The sequence below is a fragment of the Pleurodeles waltl genome, chromosome 6, assembly GCF_031143425.1.
Source record: "Pleurodeles waltl isolate 20211129_DDA chromosome 6, aPleWal1.hap1.20221129, whole genome shotgun sequence".
Classification (NCBI taxonomy): domain Eukaryota; kingdom Metazoa; phylum Chordata; class Amphibia; order Caudata; family Salamandridae; genus Pleurodeles; species Pleurodeles waltl.
The window spans coordinates 466,881,874-466,898,094 of NC_090445.1; the positions used below are offsets into that span (position 1 = coordinate 466,881,874).

Below are 16,221 nucleotides of genomic sequence, written 5' to 3' on the forward strand. Positions count from 1 at the left end.
CAATTACCACAAATCTCAACAACTTTGCATTACCACTGTGGATTTCCTCAAAATGTCTAGCGACTGGATATTGTTTTATTGTTTTTAATAGACCTCATGTGTTCCAATACTCTTCTTGGGTTTGTGAATTGTATTACCCACATATAGTTTGGCACACAGGCATATTAAACAATATATACAATATTTTGGGTTGCATGTACATGTCTTGTTAATGTGATGGCATTTCTGTCTAGTGGAGAGACGCAGCTTATTGCAGTTGTTACTTTGGATACATGCTTTTTTTCATGCAGCAGTAAAAACCTCCTACACCCTGAGATCTGTTGCTATTGATATTCCGGGTAGAGATTAAATCGCTGCTCAGCTTATCACATAATGATGTACTCTTTCGAAAAGTGATTTGAGGTAGATTATACACAAATCTGGATATGTGATCATCTGTCTTAAGTACCACCCAGTATTTGTTGAATATTTTACGTATTGGGAGGGGGGGGGTGGCCCTGACCAGAAAATGTGTTAATAAATCTGATTGACTCATTGTTTTCAAAAGGAGGAGAGGACTGTGGACAAAGTCATTGTGTTCTGTCCAAAGAGTCCACCCGCTTGATAGCCTGCTGAATTGTTTTTGGGCTCCAACCTCTTTCTCTAAATCTCTCAATCATAATTTGGTTTTCTTGTTCAAAGTCCGGCTTAGTACACCAAATTCTTCTAGCCCTAAGCAGTTCGCCGTAGGGGATACTGTTGACCTTACTTTTAGGATGCGCACTAGTGGCAAATAACAAACTGTTACCTGCAGTAGGTTTACAGTGTAATCTTGTATTGATTTTAGCATTCTCCACGTAAACTTCCACATCTAAAAATTCAATTCTTAGTTTATCATTTGTGCCTGTAAAATGTTAACTGACTTGTTTGCAATTCAATTCTTTAGTTGAAATCCTCTGTGGAAGCTATGTCCCCTTTCCAAATGATAACATTTTTATCAATAAAGCACGTCCACAACATTACATGATCCTCGAACACTGGTATGCTGCTGGACACCCACTCCTCCCACCGGCCCATGAACAGGTTAGCTGGGGGCAAAGCAAGTGTCCATCGCCTTCCCCTGCATCTGTCTTTTTAATTTATTTTTCAACAGAAAAAAAAAGTTGTTGGTGAGGCAAAAATATATCAATCAACATTTCAGAATGTAACAAAAGGGAAAGTGATCAAACCCTAAATAAATGCCCGTTTGCTTTAATGCCTAGTTTATGTCAAATACTGGTATAGTGACTAGATACATCTAGGATCATCAAGAGGAAATCATCCTCCCAAGTTATACCATCAATCAGCGTAAGGCAATGAGTGCTGCCTTTCAGATAGGCTGGTAAAGCAGTCACAAAGGGTCTCAAATAGAAATCAATAAATCTAGAGGTGTTTTCTGGTAAAGAACTTATTGCAGACACTTTAGGTCTGCCTGGAGTGTTGAAAGGGTTTTTGTGGAGCTCACATTTTAGAAAGCAATATTCATCCCATTCTAAGGGACCCCGGTCCCTCCAATCCAAGAGCATCTCTCCATATTGTTTGTTTGCATGCCGCACTGTTTGAAAATCTGATAGTTCATAACAAGAACCATCATTTAATTGTCTAAGACCTTCCGCTATGTATTTATCCTTTGACAACAACACTGCATTGCCACCCATATCGGATCCTTTAACAATTGCAAGGTCATTTTTCAATTTGGCCAGGGCTCCTTGTTGGCCTGAAGTTAGATTATACTGGCCTACAATGTGTTCTTTACATCTTAATCTCTTCAATTCCCTTAATACATAATTTTTTCAAACATCCAATGCTTCACACTGTACCTGTGGTATAAATATGTATTTAGTTTCACAATGGCTTCCAGGACTCGTACCAGGATCAATACCACAATCTACTAGATTTAGAATAGCATCCTCATGACCTTCACAAGAGTCATCTAACAAAGCTAGGGTATGTAGTGCCTCATTATCTTATCATTAATACATAAATTACTAAGGACAGGTGTCAAGTGGAGAACCACTTCTTCAATTTTAGTTTCCGCATAAACAAAAAGGAGAAACATTTTAAATAATGCGTTGGCAACAACGTGGACATTTACCACGCAAGCGTAACCACACTTGCCAGAACGGAGACTGCCTTTCTCTGTACCTTAACCACACGTGTTGCACCACGCATATGCATGGTTAAGGCACAGAAAAAGGCAGAGTGGATCGGGAGAGGACGTGGTGAGATGATTGTGGCTGGGGCAGGGTTGGGAGTTAGCTTTTAGGGGTGGGGTGTGGTACAAGGGCTTGAACTTCCATTTTGTAATTATTTTTATTTTTTTAGGGGCGAGGTGGGGGTGTTTGGGGAATTTTCTTTTTAGGGTAGGGCTTAGGGTGGGGGGTCGCGCTATTTTTGTTTTTTAGGTTTTAAGGGTGGTTTGGATTAAGGGCTTGTTGGGCATTTTAGGTTAGGGGGTTGCACTAATATATATATATATATATATATATATATATATATATTAGGTTTTTGGGGTTGGGTGGATTAAGGGGTTGTTTGGGGTACTTTTTTTGGGGGGCGGGGCTCGGTATTTTATTTGAGGGAGTCATGCTATTTTATCCTCCTTTATTATTTATTTATTTTTTATTTGGCTTGGGGGGGTACGGTGGAGTACTTTTGGGCCTCAGGGTGGGTGGAGGAGTGCTATGACAGAATCATGCATGCTGTGCCCACACATGCCTTTACTAGGCATTCTTTTACAATGAAAAGTCATGGTAAAGGCATGCATGGTAACAACGTGGTCGTTGTTTCAACCACGTTGTTAAGGGAAGCCTGGTTCCAGCATGCCTGGTTCTATCATACATTCAACAAAAACAGATCTATTCTGGTCTTTGTGAAATCCATAGTAGCAGAGAGAGAAACCTAATGACAACAGTTCTGTTTCTTCTTTAGAAAACACGTTCTGAAAGATTTATCGCATTCATTGGGTTGATTGTTTGGCTCTTGTCCCATGAGTGAGTCTAAGTTTCTTCACTCTGTTCTTCGCCTATTTGTTCCTCTGGCTCTTCTGTGCATGCTCTGGCCTCTGCCATTTAGTCGATTTGGTTCTCCATATTTCTCTGTCCTGCTTTGATTTAATAGCTGGTACTGTTTCAAAAAATTTGCCTTATGGTCAGTTTCTACTCGCGTATTCTGTGTTGTGATATTCCCAGATAAATCAGATACATTACTATCTGAAGCATCACTGTCTTTATTTTCCTGTTCTGACTGGGGTTCCTTATTCTTCATGGTTATGTCCTTATTTGTCTTGTCATAGAGACAATCCTATTTCTTAAGGAATGTCAAAATTCTTCCTGTTTGATCTTTCAAATCCCATAAATTGTCCTTTGTTTTATAGCTGTTATCTCATTTTCTGTTTTTATTAAACATTCATGCATAGTATTCAGAAAGCTTTCTAAGTCAATCTTGGGCATTCACTTTGAAATCTCTTGCACTCATTTTTCTATATCCTCCAATAATTTAGCCCAAACTTTAAGCGCATATTTTACTAAAATGTGCATCTTTGTCATTGAGCAACTTTTAGATTTATCAGACCATTCCTGCAGCATTTCTGGATCAGCTTCATCATATGTTGGAACTACATAAATTCTCAGTCCCCTTGGTACTCGCTCCACTTAAATATGTTGTTGCAACGACTCCCCCTCCCATCGTTTAGCAATTTATTTTGTTTGTGCAACTTTTCCAACCTTTCCAATAAAATAAGTAGTTGTTGCATTTCCCCATTTCTAGTTGTTTGTTGTACTTTTGTAATCTCTCCAAAATAGTTTCCTCAATGTTTCCTTTCTCCTTACTTCCACACTAGAAGCCATCACTGTTCTACTTTTGAACCCTCCACGGGTTCTATACCATGTACATGTACTACCATGTAGTATATTGTTGTTCCACACTTAGATTGTACTGAGTTAATGCCCACTCCTTAGCAACTCCGCTTGTAAAGGTATTGACCACTAACCGTGATCAAGGCTCAGGCCGAAACACCTTGGTGAAGCCCACTGTAAATAAATTATTTTGCATGTATTTCCCAAGTCAGTTCCACGTATATAATAGGGGAAAAAGAACCAATTTTTTAACTGACCGCAGACTTGACTGTGGGTAAACTACAAATCATGTGATCAAGACCGTGGTCGGTCAAAACACGTTTTTCCTTCTGCTGTGTGCCAAAGGGGTTGGCTGCAGTGAGTGGCCTGTGGCCAGTCCCTGGACCAACCCCTAGAACAACCCAACCCGGCATGCCCCCGCCCCCTTGCTCAGGCCGATATCTGTTCCAGGAAGCCCAGGGCCCAGCATAAATATGTAATTATTTGGGAGAAAGTGGGGGCTTTGTGGTCTCTCGGCCCTGTGGACCCCTTCTCCTGAGGCATGGACTATTTTTATTGGGTTTTTTGGGTTGCTGTGCAACCCCCTCCTAGGCTAATCTTTGCCTCGGCCTAATATTCATTTTTTGGGGGGGGACTGCACGGCCTCCCTGCTCAGGGCCTATTTTGGCCCTTGGGACCCCATACACCGGGGCCCAGCCTAATTAGTTTTGGGGAGGGGGGCTGCGTGGCACCCTTCCCCAGGACCGATCTCGGCCCCTGGGACCCAATTCCCTTGGGCCCAGCCATGTGACGTGGGTGCCCCTCAGGGCACCCAGTTACAATGCTGGGGGCTGCAGGGGGAGCCTGAATGCCCTGACAATCCCAACTGGCTCCCTGGATCCTATGGAGTCAGCATTGCTGTCACAGGGTGTAATCCCATCCAGTGGTTCTTGCTGTAGCCTTGTTCAAAGGTCCTATGGGAATTAACTGGGGAAACACATTTTTTTAACCCCCTTTTTAGGTCGAGCATTCGAGGCCTCTTGTATATACTTCTTTGTGGGGTCTCTGTTTTTCACTGGTTTGTTTCAGTGTCCTTAAAAGATCCTTGCTTGCTAGTGGTCAATCCTTGCTTTTTGTCCCACCTTTTCCACAGCTGTACACTCCCCTGGAGCATGGCCCTAGTACTTGTACCCTTCCACATGTGCTTAGGGATTACTTTGTTCAAAGGCTATTAGCATTTGACCAGAGCGCTGGATGCTTCAGTGGCTGCAGTCTGTTTCTGTTAACAGGGCTCTAGTCTATTACTTACTTTTTCATCTGCAGTGATGTGTGACTTTGTTTATTCCATTCCTTACTCTCCCTCACACATTTTCTGTTCTTGCATTACAAATGCTTGTCCTTTTGTCTGTCTCTGCAAGCTCTCAGCATAGCTTTGAACCGGCTGCTTATGTCAACTGTTTTACTTTTTATTTTCAGTTTGTGGCAAGAAAACACTAATAGCTGAAACTCGAGCGAACACAAGAGCTATTGCAGTTCAAATGCTTGTTTTGTTTTCAGTCTGTGTGGAAATAAAAGTCCAGTCAGTAATTTACAACACTATGAGCTCTAACTCGAGCAAACAGGAAACTATTGCATTCCAAATGCTTGTTTTGTTAACCCCTGCTTGCCTGGTGACCCATTTCTGAGGTGCTTTACTCAGCCTCGCGCCGGGGTACTGTTCAGCCAGGGATGGGCATGTCATAAATAATTGACGGCTTTTCTCTACAATCCTCGCGTTCACACGGAGACAACTGCAAGGCCTCATCGGAGTGGCAAAGGTGTGAAGCTGACTGGTTTGCTGTCGGTTGTTGGTTTCCAGTGAGATATTAGGAGATAGTACTAGGACGATAAGAATATCAAGCACGCTGTGGAAGGTCGGCAGTGAAACTGAATGGCATGGAGACAGGGCCTGCAGCCCCAGTTGCCACGTTACCTGGCAGCTTATGCCAAAAGCTTTTGTCTCGTGTCTAAAGTACACACCATGGGTTCTTATCACAAAATAAGATATAATTGAGAGGATTAATGCCACAGAGGAGGTATCTGGCTGAAAGAAAGAAGATAGTTTCTGCTGTAGACAACACATACCTCGGTGGCTGTTTGTAAGGGTTTCGCTTTAGACGCTATTCCGTTCTTATTACGCACGATTTGTATTTAGACAAGTTTGTAGTTTAGCTCCATTGCACTTCACTTCAATCGGTCATTAAAAAAAAAAAAAACATTTATCTACAGAACTGACTGGAATGCTTTTCTAATTAACAAAATAAAACTTTGGAACAGTGCAATAGAAAAGTTTGTCACAAGTTTCAGGTGAACTGTTTTATTATCTTCCACTAAATTCCTGTTTTATCTTTTTATGCTGGACAGAGTATCAAACAGTGTTTAAATAAATTAAGCAAGTCTCAAATTTTGTGGGATGAGTGGTTTGCTTTTGCACAGCATCGCATAGGGGTGTTGGGAATTGGGTATTTTTAATGCGAAATTTAACGGAAATGTTGTAAAATTGCACTTTTAGCACGAAATGACATTTGCCAGTATCTCATGTGATGACATACTTTGCATGAAGAAGTTACATGAGATACACACTGGAGAGTGCTTTGAGCAGAAAATGTCTCTGTTAAACATTTGCTGTCTAAACCAGTATCCTGCAGGTCAAAATTATGAAATGTTACATAATACAAACTTAATGTAGTGCAAAATTCAGGAATTTTCCCAACGGAATTTATATTTCTATGCTCTGTTTTGTGGTGTGTGTGGAAGGTTGTTACAATACGGGGACTGCATGTGTGCTTTGTAGATCTGGGACTCAGGAGATGTGCCAGCTTAGCACTGACACTTTTGGCCTATTGCTTCTGTCTCTTCTTTTTTTAACCTCTGTATTTTTCCCCAAGAGTCCTTAATCAATGATGTTGTAACACTCTTCTTAAATTTAAGTGAATTTCAGAAAGATATGTTTTTTTTTTTTTACACTCACCAGGAGACTTTGCATTAGCATGTTTGTTTTCTATAGTGGGAGCATAGCACTTGTATGGAATACCAGGGCCAAAACTATGTAACACATTCCTTCAGGCAATACCGCCACATATATCTTGGGCTTTTGCCTATCATTTTTAGCTCTGGCGTGAGCCTAGACTTTTCATCTTAAAAAACTACTAAAAATATTTCAGCTCATCTATCCTTAAAGAACAAACCTTGGTGTTCCTTTGAAGATTTTAAGGTGGACTTTCTTACTTTCCTAGTTTATGCAATTATTCCATTGCCAATGATTTTAAAAGACACACTAGAAGCAGTGTGAACATTTCGACCAAATAGTTCTGCCTTTGAAAGCAACAAGTGTTTCAAAAGAAAGCTTTGGGAAAAGAACAGAACTTACTTCATTTTATTTGCAACCCATGTGAGTAAGAATTATGATGAGGTGTCAGTCCCTCAAACCCACGCTCTCCTTCTCTTCTTAGGGTGTCTTCTGCGTACAAAAATCCTTCCTCTTTATGCATCTATGAACTGCACTCCCCTTCTTTCGCACACTCTTTCTGCTCCTCTGTCTTGAGTTCATTCACCACTTCCTGCACAAACTACCTACCCCTCTCTATCTTCCTTCCTATCTATTCTGTACAGCTCTCACCTCTCTGCATTCACCATGCAACATTATTCCACTGCACAGATATACTCCACACCATGCAATTCCACCCCACACAATTCCACAACTAGCAATTCCAATTCAACCCATATAATTCCACTCCACATCACATACATCCACTAAACTCCAAACCAAAACGCGTAGGTAAAAGACATTGCCATTTACAATGCCAAGAGCTCTAACTCTGGCAAATGCGAGGCCTATTGCATTGCAAATGCTTGTTTTCTCTGCTCCCACTTGACTGATCATCCGGAAACTTCATGTGCAACAAGAATCACGGGGGCACTTTTTTGTGAAAATTTAGTGAAGATTCGTCAAACAATGCCAGGGATGTAGGCAAGTCAAAAAACACTCTTTTTCTATGAAAACCTGGTTCTAACTAAAACTACCTACTGGCGACTGCCAGTAGGAAATAGATATAGGTAGGTGTGTGTGTGTGTGTGTGTGTGTGTGTGTGTGTGTGTGTGTGTGTGTGTGTATGTATATATATATATATATATATATATATATATATATATATATATATATATATATATATATATTACACACTCTACTGGCGATTGCCAGTAGGTAATTACAGTTAGGACCTAGTTTCCATAGGAAGAGTTTTATTTGTTTTGCCAATAACTTTGGCACCGCTTTGCGAAATTTTCAAACCGTATACGTCAGTGGGTTCAGCTGCTGTCTTGAAAGTTTTGGGGTGATTTGTAAAGTGGGCGGGTGAGAAAAAGGGGGGACCCAAAACATGTTTTCCCCATGCATATTCCTATAGTGATTTTGAACACAACTCCAGCCCGAACCTCTGAACAGAATTACACCAACTTCTGATATCTGATTGGTAGAAAACACTTCAATAAGGAAGTGTTGGCAGCAATCTTGAGACTCGGCTGAAGTTGGGACTCGGCTGAAAAAATGTTTTTTAAAAAGTGGCCAGGGCAAGGTCACTGAGCCTCTCATGGACCCTGCCAAGGCTTAAAAGCACTGTTTTTTGGTGGGGGGAATAAATCTTGGAAAAATCTGCAGATCTGAATACTCCAGAATTTCTTTTTTTTTCTTTTTTTTTTCCCAAGAGTGGTCTACCATCCTTTTCTTTTATTTGGCCCTCGGTTGGGCCAGGGGCATTGGGGGATTGAAAAAGGAGTGGGTACATGCCCCCCCCCCCTCCTAGCGCTTATTTTAACCCCAGGGACCACCACCTCCCTGGTACAATTATGCAGAAAGGTGCCTGGGGCCATGCAGCCCCCGCGCCCTGAGGACCACCACCTCCCTGGCAAAATCTCTATTTAAAACAGCAGAGGCACCTACAGCTTTCTTCACAGCCCTTGGGACCACCAACTCTTCAAGCTAAATATAGAATTTGCCCCCTGCAGCCCCAAAGGCCGCTATCTCCCTGGGGTAATTTGCTCTTATGAAGGAGTGGGGGGGGGGGCACATGCCCCCTGGGGCTAATTTAAAGGTTGGCCCCTTGTGGAGCCGTAGATGGTACTGGGGAACCACCACGTTAATCCAACCCTCCCTGGCCTTTGGCCAACCTCCTGTAGGCAGCCAACTCCATGCCATGAACAGCAAATCACCCACAGGCACCCACCCCTATGCCCCACACGGCCATCAGCCATGCTTGGTGGGGGAATGGCCACAGGCCCTGCGGTCCACTCCCCCCATACACAGGCAACCCAGAAGTGGGGCACACAGCCCCCTCCCTGGCCAAGAATGCCCTCGGGAAACCCTTCCCTGGGGCCATCTAATTGGTAAAAGGGAAGGGGGACCCCTCTCCCAGGCCTGATTTTTGGCCCCAGAGGACCCCATCGCCCAGGGCCTAGCCCATTACTAAAATGGGAGGGCGCCAGGTATCCCCTCCATCCCTCCCTGGATTGATTTCAGCCCCTGTGACCACATCCTCCAGGGCCCGGTCACTTGTTGCTGGGTGTTCTAGCCACACCCAGGGCACCCAATGTGCACTTTTGGGGACTGTGGGGAAGCCTCAATCCTCGCAGTCCCTGCTGGCTCCCTGCTTCCAGCGGGAGTTGGCCTTGCTCTAGTACACAGGGAGCAGCAAAACAAAAATGGAGCTCCCTGCATGCGGGAGCAATTCTTTCATCTGTTTTCCTGCCTGCTTGACAGCAGCAACCATGTACATTCAACCTTTTTCCTGTCTCTACACTATGGGCTCCAGAAGACTCTAATCATCGAATTCATCCCACTGACAGGCACACATGCCCCACACATACATCACCGCAAACATCTAAAGACAAAGTCTCTCAGGATAGTTAAGAAGAATAACTGCTTCAAGAGTAGCAGGGTAAAGGCGCATAATGGCTGATTTCTCCTTGTGTCATGCTGTTATATTAAAATTGTTGAACAAGTCTCTAATTTCCCATTGGGCAATATTTGGTGCATCGTTATTTTTGTCCAATAATCCGTCGCTCATCTTACTAGAATTTTCACCTAAGACAGTTCTCATGCAGTTTCTTGGCTCCTGTGATTGACTTCTTCAAAGGGTAGAATGTCCGGTAGGAAAAGTTACACTAGTCTCTACAGTCAGTAGTTCCATTTTCTTCCCTTGGTTTAGGCGACCTCGTACCTGTTACGAATTACACTGTTTCATTCGGCAAGAATGTCTCCTTGAGCAAGCCGGGTCTCATGAGAGAGAATTTATGGCTACACACACATCTCTAGCTTCTGGAAAAGTACATCGTCGTGTCCTTCAGGAAAGCAGCACATTGCATGTTAGAAAACACAGTTAATATGAGAGCAGGCAGCTAGGCCCAGACCCTTGCTAACTAAGGCCTAGTGATTAATTTAGCAAAACCTTAATACATAACTTTTACTGCTAATACAAAATCATACATGAGTACATCATTAATTCATTTTAGTCAATATCATTAGTCATCGTATACAGTGGTGGCCACACCCCGTGGGAACATTTCAAACGTGTGCATTAGTATTATTCTAACACATTTTCTATGCAGCTTCATTATACATTATTTTGCAAATTTTTCTTGTTAATATTGATTATAAAAGGTCACACTCCAACAGTAGTAAGCAATATATTAATGCAATTTACAATAACATAAATACGTTTATCCTTTGCTCTCCAGTCTGCATTCTTCATATTCACAAAATGTGGCCCTATTAACAGCTTATCTTTGCTGATTGCAAGTAAGTATTTAGCCATATTGTGACAACTGACTGCTGAAAGCACCATCTGTGTAACAGGTCTTATTAAATCTAGGCTTAACTTTTACCAGAACTATGCTTTTCTGAGAAGATGGTCTCTCTTCAGCAAATACTACGTTGGACACTTTCAAAATGCGGACACGCTCATTCAGCTAAGGAGCACCCTAAAAACTCAGACTATGTACAGTCTGAAAATGCTAGCCCTTGCTTGGATGCACACTCTTGTGCATCCTTCTGATTTTGCAATGCTGCCTTCAAATGCAGATAAAACAGGAAGAAATAGATTCAAAGTAGTGCCATATTTTCTGGAATTTGGGACAACCTTTTTTGTGTAACATCTCACCTGTATCTTAGTGACATTGAGTGTGTGTGTGTGTGTGTGTGTGTGTGTGTGTGTGTGTGTGTGTGTGTATATATATATATATATATATATATATATATATATGGTACTTTATAATACAAACCTACCCATAAGGCAGCGGAATGCTGTACAGGGTCATAGGCAAGCACACAGTCAATGAACGATGGGAGAGGTAGCTGGGTTCCTGGAGCGGAAGTGTACTATGTTCTCCTTGTTAGTGAAGTATGTGCCCAGCCTTATAAAAAAATTGGGTGGATGCTCTAATCAGACACAAAACTTAGCATAAGTGGGAACTCAATGAGAAACTAATGGAGCAAGACTTGCAACACTGAGGCACCCACACTAGAATCTCTTTCCAACTCTCCATAGTAAAGTCTTGGCAATCCAGTAGTAGTACCTAGAATCACATTTCCCCCCATTTCCCTGGTTTCTCAGGGGTTTAATGATGGTGCACAGTTCCAATATCATCTTAAGTGCCACTATCTTGGGCCAGAGGAAATTCTTTTACTGAACTATTGAATATGTCGGTGCACATTAAGATTACGTTTAAGCTAAATCCTCATCTACTTAACATGGAACCAGGTCCGCTTTTATAGCTTGACCCAAAATCACTACATCTGAGAGCATGGCCGCTGAAGACTTCGGTTTGTATTATCAGTTCTATGTGAGAACGGTAAGCAGATTCCCAGGGCTGCAAGTGATTCACAATAAACTAGCATTAGTAAAATGTAGAGAGATTATATTTTGGCTTATACAGAGGGACACGATCCAACATCCATAACACACATGACATTCTACCTTACCTGTTGCACCTGATTTGAAGTGATTTTCCATCACAGTACATGTAGTTTCAATTGCTTGATTTTTTTTTTTTTTTTTTGATGTTTTTTTTTTTTTTAAATAATTTAGCAAGAAGATGACAGAGTGTTCAAAGAATACATGAAGGACATCTTTAGGAGGTATTAATGATCTTACCCACAGTGAGATTTTATGGAAAATGTGTGATATCTGCCCTGTATTTTTTTTATTTGTTTATTTAAAGTTCCTTTACACCGTTATTTCTAATGCTGTTTCCTGACAACCCTAAGCACCTTATCACTTCTTAAGAAACCATTTTAGAGCCTGACCTCCTTTACTGAAAAGGGGACAAGGATTCTTTTGTGAGGTCTTTGTCTCATCTATTTGGTCTCCTCCTTCCTGATCAACCTAATGTAGGAATCTCACCATAGGCACATGCCTATTTGGCCTTTCTCTCCTTCTACATCTTCATCAGTCCACCTGGGTGGTGTTTAATAGCCACAAGTCAACATTCGGTCAGGATTCAGAAAGAACCACAGCACCAAAACAGCACTTATCATGGTCACCAATGGCACTGCACTGAGGACAAACAATGGCCCTCATTCTGCTCGACCTCTCAGCCCCCCTTCAACACTGTCTCCCACAACACCATCATCAGATGACTTGACAAGACTGACTTACAAGAATCCACTCTCAAATGGATCTGTTCCTTCCTCTATTGAAGAACCCAAAGGATCAGGCTGCCACCCTTCACATCAGAGACCAAGAAACCGATACGCGGAGGCCCACAGGCATTGTCCTTTTCAACATGTACGTGACACCGTTCACCAACATCATCCGATCAAAAGACCTCAACATCCTCTCCTCTGTTGACACCCAACTTCTCTTCTCCCGGATGGACAAGACAACCACCCCCAGAACCAGATTCTCTAATTGCATGACCATGGTTGCAGACTGGATGTGCAGTAACTGCCTGAAGCTCAGCTCCAAAAATGGAAGTACTGCTCTTTGGCAACAAAACCTCCTATGGAACTTCAGCTGGTGACCGGAAGAGCAACACCCAGATACCACACAAGAAGTCTGGGGATCATTCTAAACAACAAGCTCAACATGACGGCTGAAGTCCATGGAATGTGGCCCTCTTGCTTCCACATCCTACACATGCTTTGCAAGATCTTTAATGGTTGCTTCAGAACACCAGATGGACATCACTCAAGCACTCATCACCTGCAGGCATGACTACGTTAACACTCTATATGCCAGAATCTCCAAACAATTTCAACAAAAACCCCAACCATCCAGAACACCATTGCAAGACTCTTACTGGACCTGCCACGCCACATCACACTGTATCTCGGGAAGCTTCACTGGCTCCCCATTCACAAGTGCTGGCAATTCAAACATCTTGTGCAAAGCCTTACACAACACTGGACCTAAATACCTCTACAGCCGCAAACATGTTCGCCAATCCACTAGGCACCTATTCTCTGCCTCACTTTCACATGCGCGCACACACTCCCATATCCACAAAAACAAAACTGGATGTTTTTCTTTCTTCTACATCACACCCAAGACATGGAATGACCTCCCTTTACACATCGGAGCCCCCTCCTCACTTCTTCAGTTGTGCAAAAAGCTGAAGACCTGGTTCTTCTATTGAGCTCGTTTGGGGACCACACAACTGTCCGAGCGCCTGGATACCTTCTTAGGTGATTAATGTGCTATACAAATTAACATATCTCCATACAAATCAGTGCTACTATTAAGCATTGCATATTAGGCATCATATGTAAACCTACAAATGCAGCATAGGTTTGTTTTTTGGGATTGGTCCTAGAGACGAAATGGGTGACGATAAGCTGAATTAAATCAACAGGATAGACCATAGACTCCTGGGAGCAAGATTTAATAGAGTGGTCATTTGCAGAGAAAATTACGATGTGCGACATTGGAACAGATCAAATGGTAATAGGGGACATACTCCAACAAACCACCAGGATACAGCTGGTTGGAACAATGAGTCAAATGGGGGGGACTGGAAGGAGGAGGTGTACACAGATACTAAAATCCTTACTGAAAAAGCTAAACATTATGAAAGTGAGAGGATGAGAGAGGGGGCGTGGGATGCGTGTTTTTTCTGTATATTATCAAAGAACTGGATACTTGTGATCAAGTTGATCAAGTTAACACTTCTGCCCCGCTGGAGGTTTAGAGCGCAGATGTGAGAGTGGAGATGTTTGACGGTTGACCACAAATTTCTTTATGGACTCTGTACCCAAGTCACGGCAATGTAGGCATAAGTGTGCGCACTGGACAAAATACGGTCTGTAATGTTTTTGTATTGGGAAAATTGTAATAAATTCCGGTTCTAATAAAAACAGCTCTTCCGGTCATCGTCCATAGCTGTTTACAATTTCTTTTGACGGTAGCTCTGCTTGATACTTTTACATGCTGAGTTATTTATCAATGTGGGATTGGACCAGCAAACAATACATTTAATCTTCCCTAGAATATCATGCACACAAGTAAGACACTTGAAGTGAAATGAGGTTTAATTGGCGGAGCTAAAAAAAAAAAAACGGCTACTAAAATGAGCTGCTTAAGTCTTTGCATTATTTATACATCGTGAACTCTTGGCTTGTTTAAACCTCGGGGCATAAGCTCCTTCTAAGGCCCAATCCACTATCATGCCTCTATCAAAATACACTTGCCATCATCCTAGAAGCCTTCTTTGGCGCACCACATTAATCCTTACATAGTGTCACTATCCCCTCACTAGGGTCACATTCACTGTCTTGGCTTTAAAATAATGTTGATCAGTATTGTGAACCATTACAGCTAAGTAGCATGGGAATAGTTATGTATTTATGCAGAAGAAAAGAGTTATAGAAGAATATCAGTACTGATGTAAATTGAAAGGGCCTAATGACAGTTGTACTGTGAAGGCAGACCTAACAATCCATGTAGGTTAATGATTGTCCTCCTCTCATCTCTTGTGTTGCCAGAGGAAAAACAATATAAATTATCTTGTTATTTTAAATACTTTAATAGCATTCTGATGTTGTGTGTGCCCCTGAAAGTCCAAGCTTAGGCAGCTGGATGAATAAACAAAATGATCAAAGGTGCATAGGGGGCAAGCACTTTTTTGTGAAAGCACACTTCCTCGTCCCAACCAAAGCATGTACTACTGGCTCCCAACACGTGGGTGGCACCAAAGCCCTTCTCTAGTGATGCTCACAAAATTGCCTGGTGACTGCTGCATTGTCAAGACAGATGATTAAAAATAACGTGCAACAAGCTGTCAGCCATCCTAATCACATTCTTAGCATTTCAGTTTGGACCACAATGCTAAAAGTTATAAATAGCTAGAGTCCCCAGGCCTAAACATTTTCTCATGCAATGCTTAAAACTTTCTGGGACATACTATGCAATTGAGAAGCAAATTATCTGTGCCTTGAAAAAGTTCACAACTCGTCTCACGGTAATAATTGTCCCATCCCCAAACAAAACCATCGTCTTCCATGTCTTGAAAACAGATGGTCTGAGAATGAAAACATGCAGAATTGTATCTCCCAAGAAGACTGTTACATTTACTCAAAGTCTCAAAATGGGCTAGAACACCTGCCCTATTTTTGTTGTCCTGAGTGTTGCAAATTTGAAATGCTTGGACATGCTGAGATTGGGTAGTCCCCAAACATGTGTTGCTTGGAAAGTCCTAGATAAGCAGTTAGTGACATTTTCACTTCTGTGGACCCTCCCTTAATTATTGAAATCCGAGTACCCCCTCTGAGTCCTTACTGGAAAACAGATACCAGCTAAGAATTGTTTGTAGTTCAAAAAATTCATCAAACATGATGAAATGTTATTTAATTCACAAACAAGTTTTTTGAAATAATCAAAATGTTATTCTTATTGAAAGGTTGGAGCTCTTCTGAATTCATTTGTGGACACTCATCATCCAAATTATATCATGTTTGGTGCACTTGAGGTGCTTCCGTGAATCAGTCTGAGGACTAACTTAATTTTAGCTCCTAATTTCAAATTCCTTCATATTTACCAAACATTGGGACTGATTACAACTTTGGAGGAGGTGTTAATCCGTCCCAAAAGTGACGGTAAAGTGACGGATATACCACCAGCCGTATTACGAGTCCATTATATCCTATGTAACTCGTAATACGGCTGGTGGTATATCCGTCACTTTACCGTCACTTTTGGGACGGATTAACACCTCCTCCAAAGTTGTAATCAGGCCCACTGTTTTTTTCAGTTTTACTTTTTGCTGCTTTATTTCTAAACAGTTTGTATAGGAATAATGCCATTATTAGTCTGTTAATATTTATTTTTCTAAGCAGTCG

At 41.9% G+C, this 16,221-nt stretch overlaps 1 protein-coding gene across 8 annotated transcripts in view; it reads left to right on the forward strand.

The window, feature by feature from the left end:
* LOC138299904 (membrane cofactor protein-like) overlaps positions 1-16,221 on the forward strand; it is a 439,137-nt gene that overhangs the window by 43,925 nt on the left and 378,991 nt on the right. The gene's annotated exons all lie outside the window — the stretch shown is intronic.